The sequence below is a fragment of the Vicugna pacos genome, chromosome 3, assembly GCF_048564905.1.
Source record: "Vicugna pacos chromosome 3, VicPac4, whole genome shotgun sequence".
NCBI classification, from domain to species: Eukaryota; Metazoa; Chordata; class Mammalia; order Artiodactyla; family Camelidae; genus Vicugna; species Vicugna pacos.
Window position 1 is genome coordinate 108,096,830 of NC_132989.1, and position 25,814 is coordinate 108,122,643.

Below are 25,814 nucleotides of genomic sequence, written 5' to 3' on the forward strand. Positions count from 1 at the left end.
TCTTAGCTTCATATTTGAAATATCTGGGGAACTTTTAAAAATCTCAATAGACAAATCATAGTAAAGACTAGTTATAAAACATCTCTAGAGCTGAAACTAAGGCACTGACAGTTTTAAAGCTCCCCAGGAAATTTCAGTCCACAGATAAATTTGAGAATCACTGGAACAGTAAAAGTAACACAAGCTTTATATTCAACATATATGGCATTGGATCCTGCATCTGTCCCTTATAAATCTGGGCAAGTTTCTTTATCACTCTGTGCTTTGGTTTCTTATTTTGTGAAATAATGATGGTGCTGATGATACCTAACTTGTACAATTGCTATGTGTGTCAGTGTTAATATATGAAAATCCACACAGCACATAACAAAGGACAGGCAGTGAATTCATATTAGCTGTTAGTTTATGAGGAGGCTCTGTTTCCATTCATGGTGGAATAGCTTGTATCAGACCAAACTTTCTGTAAATAACAATTATAAACTCTACACAAATATAAAAAAGCAACTGTTTGAGGGTATTAGGGTACAACTCAAAGGCATGAAGAAACTGAAGATGATACAATCCTTAAGGGAAGGGAAGCACACTAGGTGGACTTTTCCCTTGAGAACATTCTTAGGCTTATTGAAGTCTAGAGACAGAACAGAAACAAACCAGTAAACAATACTGTATTGGGAAGAGAACACAAAGCGTGGAGTGCAGGGCTACTTAGCAGAGCAGTAAATTGGAAGAAAAATTTCAGAGAGGAAAGAAACACAGAGGAAATATTTCACAAGTTACACACAAATTTTCTTCAAATCTTCAGGCTACACCTAAACTGTACATGTTTATGGTGAGAATCTAAGGAACCCAGCTGAAAGGATTAATAACTATATTGAAAAAAAACTATATCAGCAGCTACCTAATAGTGGAGAGAGTTTGTAGTGCAAATCTAGCCTGGCTAACAGAGCTTGATAAATACCTTCACTTTTCACTGAAACCCTAGAAGGGCTACACCTTAGGAGAAAGAAACATGTATTTTGACTAAAGTCTATGGCATGGGATTAACAGCAAAACCAAAACAAGCATCCACACACAAACCCTAAAACCAAGTCTCCAAAAGATCGAGGGACTATGCTAAATTAGTAAATTAATGGCCTTTCAGAATGAAATTTAACACTCTTTAGAAAAAAACAACAATCTAGAAGGTTTATTATCCAAAATATTCAATATCCAATTAAAAATTAATAGGCATACAAAAAGTATGAAAATATGACCAAACTAATGAAAAGAAAATTAATCAGAAGAAGCTAACCCACATAAGACTTAGATGTTGAACTTAACAAAGACTTTGAAATAATTAACAGAATTTTTTTCTTCCCTTTTTCACTCTTCTCTACTCCCAGAAAGAGTAGAATTTAAATAGGGAGTAACCCATCAAAACAAGAGACTACTGAATTACCTGCTTTAGGTACTCAGGGTCAAACTGAAGGACACTGAAATTTATGACACTAGCGGCTCTAATAATTAACTCAGGAAGAAGAGGCAAGGTTGATGGCACTCAATTCCAGGCCAGACTCAGTAATACTCCTCTTACTTCCCTTTCTGAAACCTTCTCCTTGTCTTGCCTCTTATCTATGGTCCTTCCTGTTTCCAGTATCATCATCTTTCCCACTAGCTGCCCAAAGTCCCTCATCTTTACCAAAACAAACAAACAAACAAACAATAAATAAATAAACAAAACAAAAAAAACTCTCTTTTTCTAAATGTCTACCTTGACTCCTTTCAAGACTCTTAATCTGATTAAAATAATGCATACCTAAAGTTTGCTTAAGGAAAAAAGAATATAAAACTTCCTGAGAATAATTTGAAATTTAAAATAATTTTCTAGTTGGGGAAGGTGATAGCTCAGTGGTAGAGGACATGCCTAGCATGCATGAGGTCCTGGGTTCAATCCCCAATACCTCCACTAAAAAAACTAAGTAAATAAACTCACTTACCTTCCTCCTACACTAAATTAATTAATTAATAATGTTTCATTCAAAATAATATTTGCTCTGTAGTTTGTAAAGAAGCATATTCCTGAATTCTTTGTTTGTCTCCTGCTGCCCCAATACGTCCCATGCTGTGTTTCTATCCACACCCAGATACGTACTCTCATTGTGTTTAAAACAGAACTAAATAAAAATAGTCATTCTTTCAGGAAAATACAATGACTGGCTCAACAAACCACAAGTCATAAATAGGAAGTAAGGAGAAAATTTTTAGACTTTATTTCTGGCCAACAGCTCGAGCCAGTGTCCCTCAAAAAATGTCTTTACTCTGGGATTCCATATTAAAATTATCTCAAATAATAACTATAAACCAAAGCTTTAGCCTGGTGTTCCCTGCTAAAATTATCTCAAATAACAAGTGCAGAGGAAGCTGCCAAATCAATTTCTTTTCACCCAGTGTAGGGGGTTTGGACCAACTTCTCCATCACCACACGATCAATCACCAGTTCCATGCAGACGTCCAAACTCTGCCATTATCGTAGCTAAGTGGTTCAGATAATACATTCTCAAATCAATATTCTAGTCACAAATCACGACTTCAGGCTTTTATGACCTTATTTTATTTCTCTCCATTGTCATCAATGTTTTCTGGTAAGTTTCATAATTCCCCAGAGCTTGAAGTTGCCTAAACAGTCACTCCATTATTAATTGCTAATAATGTTAATTATTGACTCTCTGCTATTGAAATTCTAAACATACAAATAATAGAAGTTAATATTAAAGTTTTTAAGATTTTGTAAGACATTATGTACTGTGGACATTTAGTAAATATTTGTGAGTAAGTGCATGAGTTAATGAGAAAATTAATTGGCAGATATTTCTAAGCTTCAGTGTAAAGAATTGATGTTTTGAAGAGATTACACCTTGTTCATTCCTGAGTATTATCATCTACACTAAAAGCGTCCCTCTGTATTTGTTTTAAAATAATAACAGATATGTTCCAGTTTTGAACAATGCATCAGAAAATAAACTTCTTTCCATTTGCTCAAACACTCTGATCAGATAGAACTTACTTCCTACAAAGTGCATTCTCAGGCTTTCTCGAAATTGCACATCAGTTCTGCACACACACACAGGCAGGAGAAGATGTTGTGGCACTTACATTACGCCTTGAAATCAAGCTTTATTCTTGTTCTTGGTACCACACAGCTCAGACCCTGTGCTGAGAGCCTGACTTTTTTCCTAATCTTTGGTCAAGGTTATTGATGTTTTCTTTACAGACATAGGTCCCTGGATCTTGATCCTCCAAGAGTCCTCTCTGGATTTCTGATCCCTATTACCTGACTTTGTGTTTCTCACATGCATTTGTACCCACTGACCCCTTCTTGAACTTCTTTGGACCAGAAATCTTGACCTAGTCCAAATTCCAAAACCAGCCTCTCCAACCCATTGCGTCCTTTGGCCATACTCACTTAGGATTCAACCAGGGCAAGTGCACTCCCTTTATGAAGTTAGTTCCTGAACTAGCCTTTATCTTATCTACAAACCAGTTGCTTCTGTTACCCCAGCTCCAACTCTCACTACAAGTTTTCAGTCTTCCCTGAGCTTTGCTTTCTCAGTCTAGTGAACTACTTACTTGGCTCTTTCTGGCCCCCACACGTCTGCTTTATTTCCCATTTACGGTGTTGTCCTCTATGAACTGGTATAGCAGTGAAAGCAATCAAAGAAACAAATGAAAACAAAAGTAACCAAAGAAAAGTTTTTCCCTTAGATCAAAGCACCCCGTACTTATGAACTGACAGATAATCCTGACCAGGTACGGAGCAACAAGGATCTCAGGTATAAATCATCACACTGTTTCTGCTGGAAACCAAATAGGGAAAATAGGATACTGTTAAACCTCAATCCACGTGAAGGTGTAACAGCCCCACACTCACCTAATGTTCTACTGTCACATACTGGACATCTAGTGTAAATTAGAATATTTCTCTATCTGGGTGGGTGATTCACAAAAAGATACCTCTAGGCATTTGATGCATCAGAAGTTAATCTAATTCTAACAAACAGAACCCCAGCTAACCCGCCCCACACTAAGCCAAGTACTTTCTAATTACAGTTTAACTGTAGCGTGACACCTAGAAATTCAGAATCCAGTTGAATAATGTTGTTCTGAATTATAATAAAGGCTATACAATATGTTTGTATGTGGAACAGACCTCGTAGGCCCCTCACCCACCCCTCCACCCCCCACTTAAATTCTAATTACTAACTGCTCCTTATGGTAGACTATTTTTTGGAAAAGACACAAAAATTGTCCCATATTTAATGCCGAAAAGGGATGGTGGGATGTTGATTTAAAATTTTTATTGTTCTTGTTTTGATCATCTCATTCTTAACAAAAGACAGGCATGGCTGCAAAATGGCATGGAAGATGCAAACAGACACACAGGGATAAAATGTGCATGCTGTGGATTTCAACATGTCTACCTAAGCATTTCCAGATGCAAAAGGAAAGAGAGATTGCAGACTAATCAGAGAAACTTGCTTTATTTTACATTTTTATAGTTGCTGCATGTTTTTCTTCTCAAACTAAGAGAAAAAAAAAAAACTCTCACCAGTAAGAAGTGGGAGGTTGAGAGAGGAGTGATGTAAAAATTCTAGATAAGTGACTTCAAGTTTTCAATTTTATAGTTTTCTAAACTGTTTGGAATATGTCCTTCTTTTTAGGTATAGAGCAGACAGAAGACTATGATTTCCATCCAAATTTTTAAAAATAAAGTTTACTCTCCAAACTGATGAGAAAAGAGAGAGAATGGGTGTTTGATAAATCAGAAATCACATAACAACTGGAACAGCTCTAACCAGATATGTGATTTAGCCCTATTTCACATTTAAAATTAGAACATGTGCCTTGTCCTTCACATATAACTATTGCTGTGGGAAAGCTGCTTTGCAAATTCTGCTCACATTCCATTCTTTGAAAGGTCTCAAGACAAAGTAACACATGTGACCTATTTTACACGCTGAGAGAAATACACTATTCAAAATCCATCCTTGGATTTGAGAGCCATGATTATGAAGAGGCGGATGAAAACAAATACTTGAAAAACGCTTCCCTAGAAACATATCAATTACTGAGTGAAGAAAAAACCCTAAAATCAAACATCATGATTAATGTCAACAAAGAAGTATATCTTTTATATATAATCTATCACTTAATTACACAAATAATTACCATTTTTCATAGCTTCCATGATTAGTTTCCACACTCTAGTACACTAACACCCTTCTTTTTTTATGAATGTGATTTTTTTTTTCTGCCAGGCAACTTAATCTTTATATATTTCAAATTCATGCTATTTATTCCATTTATATGAGCTCATGAATATTACTCAGCCCTTCTGCTCCAAGGGAAATGGAAGAGAGGAAAAGACTAGACTGAGGAATTATCAGGGAAAATATTTAAGGAAAAAAAATCAAATATTCATTCTTGAAATGATTGAAAATGGAAATAAAATTGGAAGCTGGCAAAAGTTCCTCAGTAGAAATTGTTCCTGGAGTGTCCCATTGTAAAGGGCTTGCATTTGTTACCAAAATTCATTGAAAAGGGTTGAAAAAGGGTACCAGGAATCATTTGGTGTGATGAAAATGTCTTGTGTCTTGATTACAATGGTAGTCTTACAACCACATTCAACCCTCAATAGTCATCAAATTGTAAACTTTAAATGGATGCAGTCTACATTGGACGTAAATTATACTTCAATAAAGTTGATTACAAAAACAAAAAAAAAAGGAAAACACTTATTTATTGTGCTTGCATTTAAGTATACTGAAAAAAATTATCTGTAAATAATCGGTAACTTTCACATTTTCACAAACGCTTTTGTTTTTGAATGTACTCTTATACTCCAATATTTCCCAATAAGATTTTTAAATTATGATATATAGTAAATGTGGAGTATCATAGACATCATATTTATTTGCAATCACAGGAAAAATCACAAGAAAATTGGATAAATTTTTTTTGTTGGTATTTGATCCATAACTTAGAGTTATACCTTATTAATGCTGGAAAATGTTTTATATTTGATGGTGGAATATAGAGCCTATGGATTAGAAGATAAAAACCTGAAATATGGTAACTGTCAAGAGCTGCGGAAGATCTGAGAATTCACCCTACTTGCAAGCTGACAAGTTATCCTGCCAGAAATTTCATGGATGCTGGTGCAAGACACAAGTCTCCTGAGTCAGAGAAAAAGGACAGTTTTTAATCATAGCAATAGCAGTAACCAGAGTGTCAGAATTTTTGGTGCCAGTTCCCCAGTCCCCTAGTCTTGCAGAATGACGCAAAGAGGGACAGATGACATCTGCATACATAGCAGGTTGTGTTATAGTAGAGGAACCCTTAATTTAGGAAACCCAAGTCTTTTATGATGGACACCAAGCATGCCTGCCTTTTGCTCCAGGGGGAAACACCATCTCTGTCTTCCAAGTCTATTCACAGTACACATATCCATGAAAAGATATTCCAGAACAAAGGTCAGCCCTTCACTCACATGACATCTAGAAATACTAAAGGCTTGTGGACAATTGTCTTCCAACAATATTTCTATTGTCAGAGGAAGCACTTTGAGATACTGTGAATTTTTTAAAGAAATAATAACTCATTTACTAAAACCTTGGGTTCTCCAGATCCAATTTTATGTTAATAAGCCTGTATAAGTGTGTATACATGTAGTCAATTTGGGTCAGAATACCAAGAACAGCACAACAAAATGCATATTAATTAACAGTTCGAAAATAGACATGGCAATGATCAGCCTACCATGTGAGGCACACATTGAACTTCTTTGTAAATTATTTCAGCAATCAATGACAAATCCAAGCGTTAACAGCTCTTTCAAATGATGAATTGCTTGCCCATGAAATTTATTTCTTGTTCCCCAAGGCAACAGGGAAGGAAATGAATCCAGTCTCCAAATCATAGTTGAATATAGTTCTCATAGTTAGAACGTACATTTCATTAATATGTTAAAGGAGACAAAATTGGGGAGTTTTATCTGGTTTCCAGCCTGCCACTATTTAGAAATAAGGTGCCAACATGTTCTTTGTCAAAATAATTATACTCCCCATCAGTTCAATAACGGAAACCAGAAATCTGTACATCATCCTAGATTCTGGTCCCTCTTTACTCTCTTTGCATGTGGTCAGTTGTGCAAACTTGCCTCCTTTATTTAATAAATAGTTCTATCTGCTTGTGAGCAGGCACTGTACCTTGTATCTGAGTATCAACAGCATTTCTCATTATGCCAGACACATAGTAGGTACACAGTCAAGTCTGCGGAATGAATAGATCTACACTTAATCAATATCAAAAAACAATACACAACGAGAGAGAGAAAATAGATTTTGTTAGCAAACATGGGTTCTACCTACCAAAAAATTGTGTTTTCACATAATTGATAACACAAGTATATATTGAGTTTAATGACAAATTCAAAAGCCCATTCAAAAATGGCAAAACTTCTCTGGCCCTTGATTAGACTACCTGTCTGCCCTTCTCTGTTTAGATTTTAAAAGAAGAAGGCACTGTCATTACAAGACATATGTATCCATGGGTAAAGCCTGAGATCTGAGCTACAGGATGCTGGTGGCAGTCTTGGCCCAGTCAATTTGATGCTTTTAAATCTAAGATCATACCAGAAATGACCATTCATTGGAAAGTATTTGTGCTTATTTAGGGCTATTTTGCTTGTAACCCAGTGGTTACTCTCAAAACATGCAGCTTCTGTTGGGGAGAAGATAAGAAGAAAAATCAAAGAAATCAGTCTCCAGTTCTCACAGAAAAAGCCTTATGAGCAAGTTTTCACTCTTAAAAAATAGTAATAAAAATACTTGAGTGAAAAGAAAAGATTCGGGAGTGTTATGACCATGTAACCATTTTAATATGATGTAATAGTTCTCTTTTTTATTGACGTATAGTCAGTTTACAACTTTGTGTCAATTTCTGGTGTACAGCATAACTTTTCAGTCATACATATACATACATATATACTTTTTCATTGTAGGTTACTACAAGATGTTGAGTATAGTTCCCTATGCTATGCAGTATTAGCTTGTTGTTTATTTTATGTATAGTAGTATCTGCAAATCTCCAACTCCCAATTTATACCCTCCCACCCCTTACTCCTGCCTGATAACCATAAGTTTGTATTCTATGTCTGTGAGTCTGTTTCTGTTTTGTAAATAAGTTCATTTATATCTTTTTTTTTAAGATTCCACATATAAGTGATGTCATATGGTATTTTTATTTCTCTTTCTGGCTTACTTCACTTAGAATGACAATCTCCAGGTCCATCCATCTTTCTGCAAATGGCATTATTTTATTCTTTTTTATGGCCGAGTAGTATTCCATTGTATAAATATGCCACAGCTTCTTTATTCAGTCATGTGTCAATGGACATTTAGGTTGTTCATGCCTTAGCTATTGTAAATAGTGCTGCTGTGAATACTGGGGTGGCTGTATCTTTTCAAATTAGAGTGACTTCTGGATATATGCCCAGGAGTGAGTTTGCTGGATCATATGGTAAATCTATGTTTAGTTTTTTGAGGAATCTCCATACTGATTTCCACAGTGGCTGCACCAAACTACATTCCCACCAACAGTGTAGGAGAGTTTCCTTTTCCTCCACAGCCTCTCCAGCATTTGTCATTTGTGGACTTTTGAATGATGACCATTCTGACTGGTGTGAGGTGACACCTCATCATAGTTTTGATTTTCATTTCTCTGATAATTAGTGATATTGAGCATTTTTTCATGTGCCTGTTGGCCAAGTGAATGTCTGTAATAGTTTTCTTAAGTGTAGATGCGGCAGTATGTGCTACCCAGGGGGACAATGACTTAGAAAAACATTTCCAGAAGAGCCTTCAAGTAACTTCCTGGCACAGAATTTACCTTAATACAACAGAGCCTACACAGTGAGCATTCTTACTATCCCCGGGACTCAAAACTTACTCTACAGCAAGAAAAACACCAACAATATTTTCAGGATATAGAAAGTCAGGACCCCATCCAAAAAATAATTAAATGAATTTATATTTTTAATTAACTTAAAATATCTATAAATTTTTCTCAATCTGCTACTATTTATTCTGTCAAGTGTAAACTGGTTACCATTCAAATAAGAAAAATATGAAGAATAATTAGAACTGGTAATTATCAAAATACTTATTCAGAAAACTAATTACATTCATAATTCCAACTATATTGTGTTAGCCTGCTAATGACAAAATACCACAGACTGGGTAAGTTAAGTAGGAGAAATTCATTTCTCACAGTTCTAGAAGTTGGGAAGTCCAAGATCAAGGTGCTGGCTGGTGTGATTTCTGGTAAGAGCCTTCTTCCTGGCTTGCAGATATCTGCCTTTTTGCTGTGCCTTGACTTAGTTGGGGCAGAAAGAGAGAGAGAGTTTGAGAGAGCATTCTGGTATCTCATCCTAGAAGGACACCAATTCTATAGGACCAGGGCCCCAACTTTCGGCTTCATTTAACCCTAATTACCTCCTAAATGCTCTATCTCCAAGCACAGTCACATTGTGGATTAGAGCTTCAACCTATGCATTTTGAGAGGACAAAATTCAGTCCACAGCACACACCATACAGTATTTTTAAATTAATTTTCAAGATTGTGTTGCAATTTTTTAAAATAAAAATTTGGTGTTTATATTTTAAATCACAAAAGTATTACAGAGAAAATTCTCGTTCTCAAAAATTTAAATAAAATAACATTTTAGTCTACCCCCCCCCCGCCATTGCACACCTCTGAACACTTTTTTCTACTCATTTACCTAGAAAGTGCTAGAGAGTTATCTACTATTATACGGAACCTTTTTTTTTTCCAATAGAAAAAGCTACCAAAAGTGAAATGCTGTGCATTATAAGATAGTGATTTGCCTGTTGCTGGAAGTTTCTAAGCAGGCATTTTACTGTGATTTGGAAAGTGCTATAGAAGAGAGTCAAGGTTTGGGTGAATGTCTGAGAGTATAGATTTTTAGGAGGTCTCTTCTTACTGTATTCTACATGATTCTGACCCATAATCATCTCCAAGTTACCACACACACACACACACACACACACACACACATACACACACACACACATACACACACACACACATACACACACACACACAAACACTACTTTGATTTCCCTGAAACTTACCTTCCCCTCAAAATTCTACTTGTCTCAAGTTGAGATTGGGAGCTATGCTATATTCTCAAGCCCCAAATATCTCAGGGTTGGAAGTGTTGAGGTGATGTCTTCCTGACTCCCCAGTGCCAGCTCCAGACAAATGCTCGCTCTCTCTTTTGTAAGCGGCTCCTTTGAGCAAGTGGCCATAAGAGCCTCTTCTCCTTGTAGCCATTGCTTAACCATCTGGTCATGCAGTAAAGAATTTAACACTGACTCACAGTCTTCTTTTCATCTCACGCCTGCCATGGAGCTAGGTAAACTCAACATCACGTGTGCACATCATCAACACCTGGGCCAGCACTGTCCTAACTTGATACCCAGCGGTCTTTGCCATCACTCCACCTGCAGCACCAGCTTCCACAACCACACCATATATTTAGTCATAATTAGAAACTGCACTTAAGATGCCGCCACAATTTCACAAACACACACACACACACACAGACACAACCCTTAATCTCCTCTCTTTCTAAATGCCTTGTTGCTCTCCCCTCACTGCAACACTTTTCCCTGCATTGCGACTTACAATCCAATGACACTACCACTTTCTTTCCATCCATCAGCCTCCTCTACACTCCCCACCTCTCTTTCATTTCTACCCCCAGCTTCTGGCTCCTTATTTCATCTGCTCTGTTCCTACTCATCCTTAAGCTCTCATAATAAATCCCCTTTCATAGGAAGGATTATTCCAATTTCCAAGCTAGATGAAATTCCCCTGTTAAATCATCTTATAAGTTCTGTGTACTTTTTATTGCTTTCTTCAAATACAGTGGTTATATGGTAATTATATCATTCTGGATTTGAAATGTGAGGTCTACTTTATGTTAGATTGTAAATTGGTTGAGGAAAGAGACCATGGTTGTTCTGTTCAATTATATGTCAATTAGCATCATACCTGGCACATAAAAGTTACTCAAGAAATATGTTTATGGTCACACACACACACAAACACTTAACACAAAGTTTTCTTCCAGTAAATGAAAATCTGTATTATGCAAACAATGTTAAATCATTTGGGGGTTTTTTCACTGCCTAATACCAAAACCAACTGCAGCCACTTTTTGAAAAATATAATACTTTGTAAGGAGCCTCTTCCTGACTTGTGGGGTGGAAGGTTTCCATTCTCTGCTGGATGTTCATTGGCTGAGAGAGATGCCCTACAAGAGGCTCAGCACTTCTGCAGCAGGAAGTGAAGAGCAGCAGCAGGGATGGAAGAGTGCATGGAGGAGAAAGAACGTGAAAGCATCCTTGCAATTCAAAGATGCCAAGAATAAACTTGCAATCAGGAGCTGTGCAACACAGGAGAGAGGAGGGGAGGAGGGAGATTACAGTTTTATTGTAAACAGTAGAAGTCTTTAAAGATGACTACATTAGTAATCAGAGCTCAAAGATGATAGAAATGCAAACACCTCCTTTTCTTTCAGAGCATGTGGCTCCAGCCTAATTTCTCTAGACTGGGAAGATGGAAGCATCTTACTTCCCTACTCTTCCACCTGCATCCTTAACCCAATCCCTGATTCCCCAAGGCCAGCCCTGTATCTGACAACACACTACAAATCACTCTTCACAGCATTTATAATAGATACATTTATCTAATTCTTGGTGGTATTCTGAAAGAAGAGAAAGGAGAAAGGGAAAGAAAGAGGGAGAGTTCCAAAGCATCTTGCAACCAAAAAAAAAAAAAATCACTTAACACCAATATACATGGAGAAATGAAGGACCTAATTGATCAGACCTAAACCAAGACGTGTGAGCAACCTGAGCAGCTATGTACTTTGACATAGCTTTGCTACGTAAAAATATCTTCGACATTTAGAGGAGAAGCTGCAAATTACATGGGGTGGGACCAGGAAGAGGTAAGAGAGGGGCAGAAAACAGAGATGACTGGAAGGATGCTCCACTACATGGCCATTGCCCTGAGAATTTCAGCTTTGGCCCCAGAGTTGTGTGTCCTACTCAGAAGCCCCACAAGTCATAGGATCCATTCTGCTCAGAATTAGTTTAGCCTGTTCCTTTGGGATCTCATCCCCACTTCTCAAGTGGTTTCAAATCACCCTCTATTTACATACAGTGCTCTCTTTGAAAGAAGACATGATAGATTTTTATTCAATTTTACAATAGACTAGCTGGAGTTCAAAGGGCTGTATCATTAGCGAAAATAGCTGGATCCACACATTGCCAAGAAATAATAGAACAAAAATTCAAAATATACAATCATAGACAGCATGGACTGGTAAAGAGCAAACAGCTGAATGATTCAAATGAGGTTTTTTTTAATTAGTCAATTAAGCATTTCTTAATTCAGTCATTTTGGCAGGATTCAAGCAAATTCTTTGAAACTACAACAGATGGTAGAAACATTAAATACCACCATTGTTCTCTTGGCAAAGAAGTTTACAAGTAAATCTTCTGATATCCCAGGCAGAAAGAAATGTTCTAACAAGATCCACTTGTATAAAATCAAATCACTGGACTCAGGCCTCTGCTTTCTTACTGTTTACTCAGAGCAACAGGCGAGAGGATGACCAGGTTTTGGATTTATTTATAAAAGGCTCAGCCACAGGTAGGCAAAAGAGGAAGGAATACAATGTAATTTGATGGTGGATGAATTTGCAAGCAAAAGAACCTAAAAAAGAAAAATGATGCTGACTCAAGGCTCACAGTTTACTTTTTAAAGTTGTGGGGGAAAGGAATGACAAAGCTTTCTATTTGGGTAAACTTTTGTTCTAAAAAATCAAATTAAATATAACAATACCCAATCATCTCTAAATTACTTCCCCAAAAAAACACCACCGAAGGACTTAAAATGTTTTGTAGGGATTTTATTCTTGTAACTTCTTCCTTGGCCCTGAAAATAATAGTTTAAAATAACTTGATTTGCATTTTATTCCTTTACTTCCTTTCCACACATACATTTTGAAATGCTTGCTTATGGGAAAGCCATTGTGTGCTTATCTTTCATGACTTATGAAATCTCTCTACTTCCTTCACCTCAAACTGGCATGTCCCCTATTTCCGGCAACATGGAAAGCTTTCCAGTAAGAAACATCCTTTCCTACCAGACACGTTTAAAGCATAACTAAATGTATTTAAAAATATATAAATGAGTTCTGAAGAGAGAAAGGGAATTCAGATGAAGAAAGAAGAAAAAGATTGAAAGTCAAATGTGGAAATTCGTGAGCTGGCCAAGTGGAAGTTCTAAGTATGGCAAAATACTAGTGTTATTTAAGTCACCAAGGCACTCCCCCAGTGACATCTGCATTTGTAGCTGTGGAACCCGGGGTAATCTTCCCAGACTGCAAGCATCTGGCTAATATACTATGTCTTCAAGTGAGGATGAAGTCATGACTGAGAATTTACTTATCAAAATATTTAATATATTAGAAACAGGGCATTGTGTTTTTAAACCATGTATGTTTATAGCTTACATTGTCAAAGATTATTCTTCCAGCATAGAAAAGCAGTTACAAAATATTGGGTCAAATCATATACAATTGCTAATATTTTATCATTTTTTAAGCTACAAAATTACCAAAGGAAAACATTCGGTTCAACAGGTTTGCTTTGCCCTATACAACTGATCCTCTTTCTCAGTGAGCTTAGAAGTTCTTCATTCACTTCTCAGTTCCCCCATGTAGTTGTCTTTCTTTCAGTTTATCAGAGTATCTCCTCTAGGAACTTCCACTCCTCCAAGTCCCCTCTTCTCCTTGCCTCAGCCTAGACATCCAGCCATTCAGTTCCACCCAGTCTCTCCTAGATGGACCAATGTGGGAAGAAAAAAGTATCCAATTCATGAGTGAAGTTGAAATTGAAGGAGCGGCAGGAAGGAACTTGTACCTCACTGATGCAATTCAGGGCCGAGCCGTCTCCAAGACCACCAGACCTTCCATAATTTCGAGGATGTTCACCGCAGGCTATCTGATGCTGTGAGTCTGCAATTTTCTCTACTTTGAGTTAAGTTATGTAAGGCCCCTTTCTTTTATCCAAGTTTGGATAGTGCCAGGTCTCAGAAAGGAAGTTATAGGAGATGGTAAAAATTCCTTTTATATTTATTTGTGCAGAATCTTCACTTTTCAGCTATATACCAGATGTAAAGAAATGTTTTGCTCTAGTGCCATCTGTCATCTTAGAACTGGGATCAATTCACATGATGATAAAGAAGGAAAAGAAAAAAAAGAAGTAAAATGACCTGATTTTGAGTCCTGTCACTACCATGACTGATTGTGCTTAACTTCCCAACCTGTGATTTTTTTTTTGTCTATAAGGTGGAACTTAGGCCAGGCCGAGTCACGCGAGTTCATTATAAGGATTAAATAAAATAAAGTCTGTTAAGTGTTTTAAAATGCGAAGGTACAGCCATGTGGTCAGGGAAACTTACATGAAGAGCAGAGTTGGGGTATCATGGTGGTAGAAAAGCCAGAAAGAAAACCAGAGCGGACCAAAATGAAGGATTCCTGAAGTTCAGTTCCAAAAGGAGTATTTATTCAAGACACACAAAAGGGTCTACTGAAGTCACAGACACAGCCACCACACTTAAGGGTGATGACAGCCACTTCCTTAGACGTCAGTCCACTGACTCAGTGGACGTTCCCTGGATCCAGCACTTTCCTAGGTTCCCATCCAGACTAACATCCTTTCTTGCACTGAGGTGTGCAGGGTAAGCTCCGTGGGCAGCCACATAGCTCTCAGTAAGCCCTGTTCTCCCTCCATCAATGCAGAGAAAAAAGGAGAGTCGGGCTTTTCATGTGGGCCCCACGCCAAGACCTTTAAGGTCCCATTATCACCCGCAAGATTCAAATATTACAATCTTTCCTACAGTATTCATCATGACAAATATTTCCCATATTGGGAAAAAAAGTGATTAATTTGGCTTTTTCAATACTATCATTATTCTTGTATGTGATAGGAGTGTAAATTACCAGAAAATAGAATTCTCTTTGAACTTTTGGCATACTAATTTAATTTTTTATTGAAGTATAATCAATTTACAATGTTGTGCTAATTTCTAATGTACAGCATAGTGATTCCGTTTTTTATATACATATTCCTTTTCATAGTCTTTTTCATTACAGGCTATTACAAGGTTTTGGATATAGTTCCCTGTGCTACACAGCAAGACCTTGCTGTTCACCTACTTACAGATGGTAGCATCTGCAGATACAAAAATTTGTAGTTCAGGATCTGCAAATGTAATTTTTAAACTCTACTTGTCACATACAAACAACCACACTTTTCTTTGTTACAGTCTCACCTGGAGCTCCTGGAAAAATATGTAAATACCTCCTTATAGGCTATTAAGTTGGAAGGACATAGCTGTCCCAAGTTCTTAAAAGTAGGCCCCAGGGGGACTTCCGGTTTCAGGTAGAATGCAATTGATTGCAGCAGAATACATTCTTGCGCCAACTAAAAAGTATAAATTGATTTCAAAAATCACATTTAAAGAGATCAGAGACTTCTTCTGTATAGTACAGGGAACTGTATTTGATACATTATAGTAACCTATAATGGAAAAGAATATGAAAATAAATATATGTATGTATATGTATGACTGAAACAGTACGCTGTACACCAGAAATTGATGTACACAACATTGTGAACTGAATATACTTCAATTAAAAAAAAAGAAAAAAAATTGAAAGAAAATAAGAGATCAGAGATTGTGGAAATAAATAGAAATAAATGAACAAAAATTCAACAGAGGAGCAGAGAGCTTTGTGAAGGTGAGTTGCCTTCCAAGGGCTATTTTCTTCCCTGAAGCACTTGCCGATTCTAACTGCAGTCTGAGGATAAGACCCGGGCCACACAGAAGGATCGTAAGATGGCAAAGAGAGACCAGCCAATATTTTGGCTTTCAAATAAGGGACCACAATGATTTGGAAACTAAAGCATCCGTAAATGCTTGGTTAGTTTGGCCCATAGCATTTTGCTGAATCCTGGGGCTGAGCATAAGGTTTGAAAACTTCTGTAAGGGAGACTAAAATCTCCAGTATTCCCATAATAAGTAAGAGAAAAAGCCCCACTTAAGAAAAGGGGCCTGGCTCAGAACCATCACCAATCTCCCCAAGACATCCATCAAATCTGGAAGCAGTGTGAAGCAAGATACTAAAGGATGGACCTAATCTCCCAAGGTCTGTCAGAGCTCGCAGTCAGAAGTTCAGGAGAGACAGGCCTAAGGGGAAAGGCAGAGCTACAGGTGGAAGGAGTCTTACTAAGACGTCTGTCCCTGACTCAGCTCAGGCCCTGTGGAGTGAAGTGATCAGCTCCTCACCTCGTCTGCCAGAAGCAGCACCATACAGAGCTTTGACACTGGCACTGTATAGAACATTTGTCATAGACTAATAAATCACTGACATGAAAAGAGGTAGGAAAGAGTGACCAATAACCAAGTGGAACAGACAACAGATGCAAATGCAAATTAAAAAAAATGGACACTGTAGTTAGCATCCAAAGACTTTGATACAATGGTTAATGGGTTAAAGAAACTGAAAGAAAATATGGACAAAATGATGAAAGGATGTGGAATTTCATTAAAGAATTGGAATCCATAAAAATCATTATTCTAAGATTGAAAGATATAGTATATGAAATTAATAATAACTCATTGGATGAGTTTAATAGCACAGCAGAAGATTTATTACATGATCCCAAAGACAGATTAGTCTAAAATATTTGACTTCAGCACAGAGAACAAAAAAATACACATACGGATCATATGCAGATCATAGGGCAAAATTTTGCATCCTTATTATTGGGGTTAACTGAAGAATAAAGAAAGAATAGAGCAGGAGAAATATATGAAGAAAACATGGTCAAGTCTTTTCCAAAGATCTTAAAGAGGGAAGCCCTCACATTCAAGAATTTCAACTAACCCCAAACAGAACAAAAAAAACCATAACTAGTTCCATCAAAATCAAACTGCTGAAGACAATAGATTCTCCATAATTCAGGTGGTCGAGATGATCACTGTACTAAAGACCTTATTTTAAACTCAAATGGAATGTGCTACAAATTATTTTTTAATCCTGTTAATTTTAAAAGAGAAATTAAATTCTATAACTTCAAAGCAAAAGTGAAAGATGCATAAATTGTATTTATTATTTGACTATTTTAGCAGCTTTTCAGAAATAATAGAAACTGTTTGTTTAAAATTGTCCTATAATTAAAATAAATAAAACCATTTGCAAGAAGAATCTCCATGCCTGACCAATATGAGTACATTGGAACACTGAGAAAGTAATTCCAAAGATATAGAGTCAAGAATACAGAGTCTTAACTCTACATGCATTTGCTTTAGAAAGGACAGAATTACATTTCAGAAAGCTTGGCTAAAGGTTGTTCACAGCACCAGAAAAATAGAGAATTGGGCACAAATTGTGGGTGGACTCAGAGATAAGAGTCAACATTTATTGAGTCCTTAACAGGTGCCAGGCATTATTGAAGAGTCTTTACAGAGACCACCATGGATATGAAATGCACATACTTTACATAGATCATACGTATATATAAAAATGAACTTATTCATAGCCTGAACTTCCATTATGTAAATCATTTCTGACAGTTCAATATCTGCAGGTCCATTTCAACTCCTTTTTCCTTCTGGATTTTGTCTGGAGTGTTATAGATCCCAATGGGATTAGCCTGGGTTCCCAATGAGTCTTTTTATCATGGACCAAACCTGCTCTCCTCTCCTACCTTCTCCTCCCAGAAACTGCCAGCCCCTCTCCCTTCTTTGAATTGCACCATCCCCTCCCCAGCCACAAGCCTGGCTGTGAAACTGGATATAGTCCTTCCAATTTCTGGCACACACATCCATTTCCTTCTTTTGCTGGTCACTTTGGGAAACAGGGATAATTAAAATCATAAACATGAAGGAATTTTATAACTTATAATATCCTTGGAACAGTGCTTTCTGGAGCACTCTTCTCTCTGCATCTAAAATTATAGCTAAATTCAGTTGGGAATCTTGCCCCCTACTCTCAGTCACTGAATTTCCTTCTGGGTCCTATCCCTTGATTCAGTTACACCCTGCTGATGTCATGAAAACATCTGGTCTCTCATCTCCAAATACTCAATTCACAAATTGGAGAATGCCCCAGGGAGAGGTCTCTGCTGGCTCTACAAGCTATTTCCTTCATAGTAGGGGAATCTCCAAGGTAAATGACCCACCAGCACCCAGTACCTCTCATTCCTCTGCCCTCTAAGGAAGAAAAAAAAAAAAGATAAAATTTGAAGGGGAAAGGACCTCCCCCCAAAATAAGTGACATTTTGTCCTAGCTCCTTTGGATGGACCCATGTACTACCTCTCATACGTAAATCTACACAATAAGAAATTTGCCAACTATTAAGAAATTCCTAACTTTCAAACTATCTATGCGTATCTTCCCACTTCACTCAGCTGAGTTATCATCGTTCCAAACTAGACACAGGACTTATCACTCCCTCCTTCTTTATCCTGTTCATTTGATTGAAGGCCATTACTTATTCCCCTTACATTTCATAGAATCATCCTTTCATCATCACTCTTTCTTCTTTCTGCTGAATATATGTGCTAGTTATGTGCAGTCACTCTTGAAATAGCTTGGAAGAAAGTGACACCAGTTGGTGTTCGAAAGACTTACTTTCTATACTGCTCTCTAATTCCATTTTAATGATTACTTATTCTTTTGGGGAAGTACTCATTTTTCACCTTAAATAAATTTACTTCCCGCAAGATAGAGTATTATCAGCATTTCCTGCTCAACTCTATAAACACAATAAAATTGGAAAGGAAGGATTCTTTTCTACGTACCATCCACTATTCTAGCTTTGATTCTTGGCACTTAGCATCAAGAGCAAGCAAACAGAGCAGGATAGCAGTTAGCCCCTTTATCACTTCCTAGTCCTTCCTCTTTGTTATTGACTCTGCCTGAAAACACATCACTCTGACTGCTGGGAGATGTCAGTACTCAGAAAGGAAGTTTAAAATTATGTAAGAAATGAACTCAATGACCTCTATTTCCTTGCTTATTTGGTAAATAATTTGTGGTTCTCAGAAACTAGAAGCATATTTTAGAGTTCAGGCAAGCTTGGCAGTAAATTGTCCCAAGGCTCATAAAAATGTGCACACGGGCTTTTGCAGACACCCAATCAAATAACTAAAGTGAAATGAAACCAAAACAGAGCTGATACATGGATGCACATGGCATACCCCAGTCCCAGAATTCCAGCACAGTGGTCTGTCTTCTACGGTGACTGTAAATTCTGCAATATGAAATATTTCAGTGATTAGGTAGGTTGTTCAAGTTGCCTTGTTTTAACCTTTAAAATATCTCTAAACTCCGCTTTGACTGCTTTAATGAAAAGTGTAGGCTGTGGGTTGCAACCTGCAACTCCAGAATGACTCAGGGCCTAGCACGGCCATTGTCCGTGGCCTCTCGTCTTGCGCATGTGATGAGGAAGGTCAGGAAGGGAAGGCGGAGCTGATAGTAAACAGCCCGTGAGGATGGAGGTGGGGTGAGCAGACACACACTCTGGCATTAGAAAGTGAAAAGAAAACCAAGCTCGGGGATCCTAGCAGGGTACAAATCGTAGGCAGTAAGAGGAAATTGGCTCATTTCCTAACTGTTGAGCTTTATTTCCGTTTCTAGTGAAACATTAAGTAATTGTCTCAAGATCTCCCAACAGTTTGTGGAAAGAGCCCCAGCTAGACCACAGAATTTGAGAGCATACGTCCACTGCTCCTTGGACATATGCCCAGTTTACAAAACCTTTACAACTGGGATCCCCTGTGACCACCTATGCCCTCCTGCTGTTTTTTTCTCAAGGCATTTAGCAGAATGATCCTTTTTAAAATAAGCCAGATAATAAAGCATGTTTACTCCTCTGCTCAAACCACCCAACGGACCTCAATATCACCCAGAGAAAAAGGAAAGTCCTTATGGTGGCCTCCAGGGCCATCACCCTCTGCTGAGCCCACACCTTCACCTGCCCCCTCCCCCCAACCCCTCACATCTCAGATCTTACCTCCCAAAGGAACCCTTTTCCATGCTGTTTCAACCACATGTGGCTCACTGCTTCCTCAGTGCCTTTGCTATCGCTCCAGATTCAACTGTGACTTGTTCTCACGCCTCTTTTAAATCACTTCCCAAATATCTCCTTCCCGTTATGACCCTCTTATCTTAACTTATAAACCATGACTCTTCAAGACTCCTTATCCCCATCCTGCTCAGCTTCTTCCTACAGCTTCCTTATCACCTTCTTAAGTTCTACATAGTGTGATTTCTTTTTTGTCTCCCTCACCAGTATGTAAGCTCTACAAAGCCAAGAGGTTTCCTCTCTTTTGCTTACCACTGAATCCCAACATCAAGAATAATACCTAGTGTACAGAAGGACTCAACAACTATTTATAGAACAAATACATGAAATAGAAAGACAATTAACCATTTTCTTTATACTTCATTGTCATCATTAACTAGCTTGCTGATCTTAGACAGACAGCTGATCTCTGAGATGACTAACTAGCTTCCTGACTTTAAACAAATGACTTCTTTGAGCCACTATTTTCTCATTTGAAGATAATCATTCTTCCTAGTAAAGAGTATATGAGATAATGTATTACAAAAGCATTCTTCAAAGTATCAAAAGCTATATAGTTTTAAGTTAGGATGAGAAAAAGTATTGATTTAATTAGCAACTTTTCATAGATAAATAATACAGCTCATCCAAAAGAAATAACAAATATCTACATACATAGACAGAGATGGAGAAAGGTATATGTTATCTATATGTATCTATATATAGATACAGATACAGATCTAAAGATAAATATATAAGAATAAAGACACAGATGTAGAGAGAGAAGGTGGAGAGATAAAAATATATAGATAGATAGAGAAGGAGAAATCAAATACCCATGGCTAAATTTAAAAATAGATTTGTGTAATGGCCATTTTCCCCCCAATTAAGAAGTTAATGTAGTAGGGAGGGTACAGCTCAGTGGTAGAGCCCATGCTTGGCATGTATGAGGTCCTTGGTTCAATCCCAGTACTGCCATTAAAAATAATAAATAAATAAATAAACTTAACTATATCCCTCCCTCAAAAAAATAAGTTAATGAAAAAATGGGAACTGACAAAAACAAGTACTAAACACAATATTATGCTTCATTGAGGTTTTCTCTTTTAATTCAATGACTAAAAATTATTATTACTTCCTCTTATAAAATAAATTACGTGGCAGAATGCAAGTTCCTTGGGAGGCCAGGAATTCTGAAACATTCATCAGTGCACCCCCTGGTCCAACACAAGTTGTTTGCCCAAGATTTGAGTAAGTAACCAGCAGAAGTTGTGAACAATTTTAATAGAAAAACAGAGACATTTCAGAATAAAGGCTGTCTGGTGTCAGAAGTTGAATTGCATATCTGGAAGCCATCTCTTCCTTGATTTGTGACTTTAAGGATGAGTGGACATCTTTGAAAAGGTACATGGTGATTCCTTTGCAGTTCAGCATAAGTCATTATAGACTCAGGGTGTCCTAGACACAGGGAACCATGAGTGGGTGGCAGAGGAACTGGGACCAAGGCAGTAATAACCATCAGGGTGCTTCATAATAACTGATCAAGCAGACACTTTTTCAGGATAATAAAAGGTTGGCATTTCGTTGCTTACTTAATCATTTAAATTCTCATGGGCAATCAACCTATTCAACCTGAACTTTAAATCACAAAAGAGCAAAAACGGGGAAAGTTTGATGAATGAGCATCTCTTCATAGAGCTGCCTTGAAAAATAAAATTAAAGACTAGTAAAAATTAACCTACTAATATGGACATTTCTCAAAAAAATCAGATTTAAAAAGACTGACTAGGATGTGGAAGGGAGATCAAGTGTTCCTTTATCGTTCTCTTTTCATCTTTTCACTGCTCCAACTTTATTTTAATAATGTGTCCAAAGACTGATTCAACCTCTCTCCCACTTTAATAAAGGTTCATTAGTGGATTAGGAGAGATTTGAAACTGAGCCCAGTGGAGTCAGCAGAGACAAATCCCAAACAGCTACTCAGCGCATTTTGAAAAGCACCAAGCAAGCAACCTGGAAAAGATCCACCAATAAAATGTGGTTGTACTTAGTGTATATGGAGCCCCACTGGACTGACAAGCCATCTCCACTTGTAGATGGGCAAGACTGGTAACATTATCCATCGAAAATAACAAGGCAAAGAGTGTTGTGTTCAATTTGAGCCCCCATCTCAACAAAATAAACACAGCCCATCAGCATGGGAGATAAACAGGCGAAAACTGACCGTCCAGCATCTATTATTGTGATAAAAATAAGCAACTACGTGCTGCCACCTGACCTCTGCTATTCTGGGATCCTATTGTTCCCTTTGAAATCTGCAAAGTCCATCTCAATAGTAGCGTGTCCCACATTCCACCTGACCTACAAAGAGATGGATCAGAGTGGAACCGGGGAGTGAATTGTTGACTTCTTCCTTTTCCCTCTATTTCCACAGGCTTGTGCAAAAGTTATTTCCAAAACTGATGACATCTTATAATATATGGTTAAAAATACTACATCATCTACAAATATTATTAAGATTGAGACTAGTAATAGCTAATGTTGAAGCATTTATTGCCATTTTTTCTAAAAACTTTAAAAAGAGATGAGGAATCTGAGGAACAAAAAGGTTAAGCAGTTTGTCCAATATCAACCAGGTGGTAAATGGAAAAGGCTGGGTTTAAATTCAGGTTCAGCCCACATTACTAACCTCTACGACACCCTGACAAATTTTGGTGTAGACATATGGTCATTTTTAAATCAAAATAAAGCAGGGATTTTCCTGTAAATTTTGTAAAGGTATAGCCATTATCATGATTATTTTACTCAAGCTACAGACAACCAAAGATGAGTTCTGGATCACCTTACCTCATCTTGTATCTCTGTTGCCATTTCTCCCAAGCACAGCACCTATCCTGGATCTAGCCAATGTTTTCCTTTAATTCCTGAATCTAAAATTATTTCAATCTGTAGAACATGTCAGTAAGCCAAACGTTCCCTAACTGTATTCATCTATATGATACAGAAGGAAGGACAGAAGGAGGAAGAAAGGGAAGGGGGACAAGAGAGACAGAAAGAGGTAGAGACAGAGAGACAGGGAATGAGGAGGAGGGGGAAGAAAGGGGGAAAGAAAAGAAAGAAGAAGTGGAAAGGAAATACTATAATGTCTAACTTAATCAGAATTGATACATGATGTTGTGGTTACTTTTTTTTAACTTTCTATTTGAAAATTGTTTCAAAGTTATAAAAAATTGCAAAAAATATAAATAGTACAAAGATCACCTTCCTATAACTGATTTACAGTGTTGTATTCATTTCTGGTGTACAGCAAAGTCATTCAGTTATACATACGTAGATATTTTTCATATTATTTTTTATTATAAATTATTACAATATATTGAATACAGTTCCCTTTGCTATACAGTAGGTCCTTGTTATGTATCTATTTTACATAGAATAGTTTGTATCTGCTAGTTCCAAACCCCTTATTTATCCCTCCTCCAGCCTTTCCTCTTTGGTAACCAAAAGTTTGTTTTCTATGTCTGTGAGTCTGTTTCTGTTTGGTAAATAAGTTCATTGGTATTGTATTTTAAACTCCACATATAAGAGATACCATATGATATTTGTCTTTGTCTGATTGACTATGATTATCTCTAGGTCCATCCATGTTGCTGCAAATGGCCTTATTTCATTCTTTTTTTATGATTGAGTAATATTTTATTTCATATACATCTTCTTTATTCAGTCATCTGTCAGTGGACATTTAGGTTGCTTCTATATCTTGGCTATTGTAAATGGTGCTGCTGTAAACATTAGGGTGCAGGTATCTTTCCAAATTAGAGTTTTCTCTGGATAAGTGCCCAGGAGTGGGATTGCTGGATCATATGGCAATGCTATTTTTAGTTGTTTAAGTACTGTTTCCATAGTGGTTGCACCAAATTAAATTCCCACCAACAGTGTAGGAGTGTTTCCTTTTCTCTACACCCTCTCCAGCATTTATCATTTGTGGACTTTTTACTGATGACCATTCTGACCATCCTGATATCTATTGTAGTTTTGATTAAATTAGCAATGTTGAGCATCTTACATGTGCTTATTGGCTATTTGTATGTCTTCATTGGAGAATTTTGTTTAGGTCTTCTGCCCATTTTTGGACTAGGTTGTATGTTTTTATTGAGTTGTATGAGCTGTTTGTAAATTTTGGCAATTAATCCTTTGTTGGTCACATGGTTTGCAAATGTTTCCTTCTAGTCTGTAGGTTGTCTTTTCATTTTGTTTATGGTTTCCTTTGCTGTGCAAAAGCTTATTAAGTTTGATTAGGTCCCATTTGTTTATTTTTGCTTTTATTTCTATTGCCTTGGGAGACTGACCTAGGAAAACATTGGTTTGATTTATGTCAGAAAATGTTTTCCCTACATTCTCTTCCAGAAGTTTAATGGTGTTATGACTTATATTTAGAGCTTTAAGCCATTTTGAGTTTATTTTTGTGTATGGTGTGAGGGAAAGTTCTAACTTCATTGATTTACATGGCTGTCCAGCTTTCCCAACACCACTTGCTTAAGAGCCTGTCTTTTCTCCATTGTATATTATTGGCTGCTTTGTCAAAGATTAATTGACTACTGTTTTGATTACTATAGCTTTGTAGTATTGTCTGAAGTGTGGGAGAGTTACGCCTCCAACTTTGTTCTTTTTCCTAAGGATGGTTTTGGCAATTCTGAGTTTTTTGTGATTCCATATAAAGTTTAAGATTATTTGTTCTAGTTCTGTGAAGAATGTCCTGGGTAATTTGATAGGGATCACATTAAATCTGTAGGTTGCTTTGGGTAATATGGCCATTTTAACAATATTAATTCTTCCAATCCAAGAGCACAGGATGCCTTTCCGTTTCTTTAAGTCACAAAGCCACTTATTTACTCTCCACAGAGTCTGCTGTTGTTAAAAGTTTACCCTATTTGCTATAGATGACAGATGATTGATGATAGATGGATAGATAGAGCAATGAGTGAATGCCTGTGCCCCCCTCCAAATCTGTATATTAAAACCATAATCCCAAATTATGATATCTGGAGGTGAGATCTTTGGGAGGTAATTAGATCATCAGAGTGGAGCCCTCACAGATGGGATTAGTGCCCTAATAATCAGCTGGCTTGTTTTCTGCCATGTGAGGACACAGATGTAAACCAGGGCAAAAGACCTTACCAAGGACCTCGCCAGGCCTGCATCTTCATCTCAGACTTCCAGCCTCCAGAGCTGTGAGAAACAGAGCTTTGTTATTTAATTTGTTTATGGTAATTTGTTACAGCGGCCTATAGAACTAAGACAGACAGATAAATAGATAGATGGATAATAGTTGGAAAGAGAGAGAGAGAGAGAGATCTTCTTTTCTGAACATGGTTCTTACCTCTAAATACTTTAGAGTATGCCTCCCATAGGAAAAGGAAACTTCTCTCTTTTTTTTAATTTTATTTGGTTTGTTTTCATTTTTGTTTTGGAGGGAGGTAATTAGGCTTATTTACTTATTTATTTTAACAGAAGTACTGGGGATTGAACCCAAGACCCCAC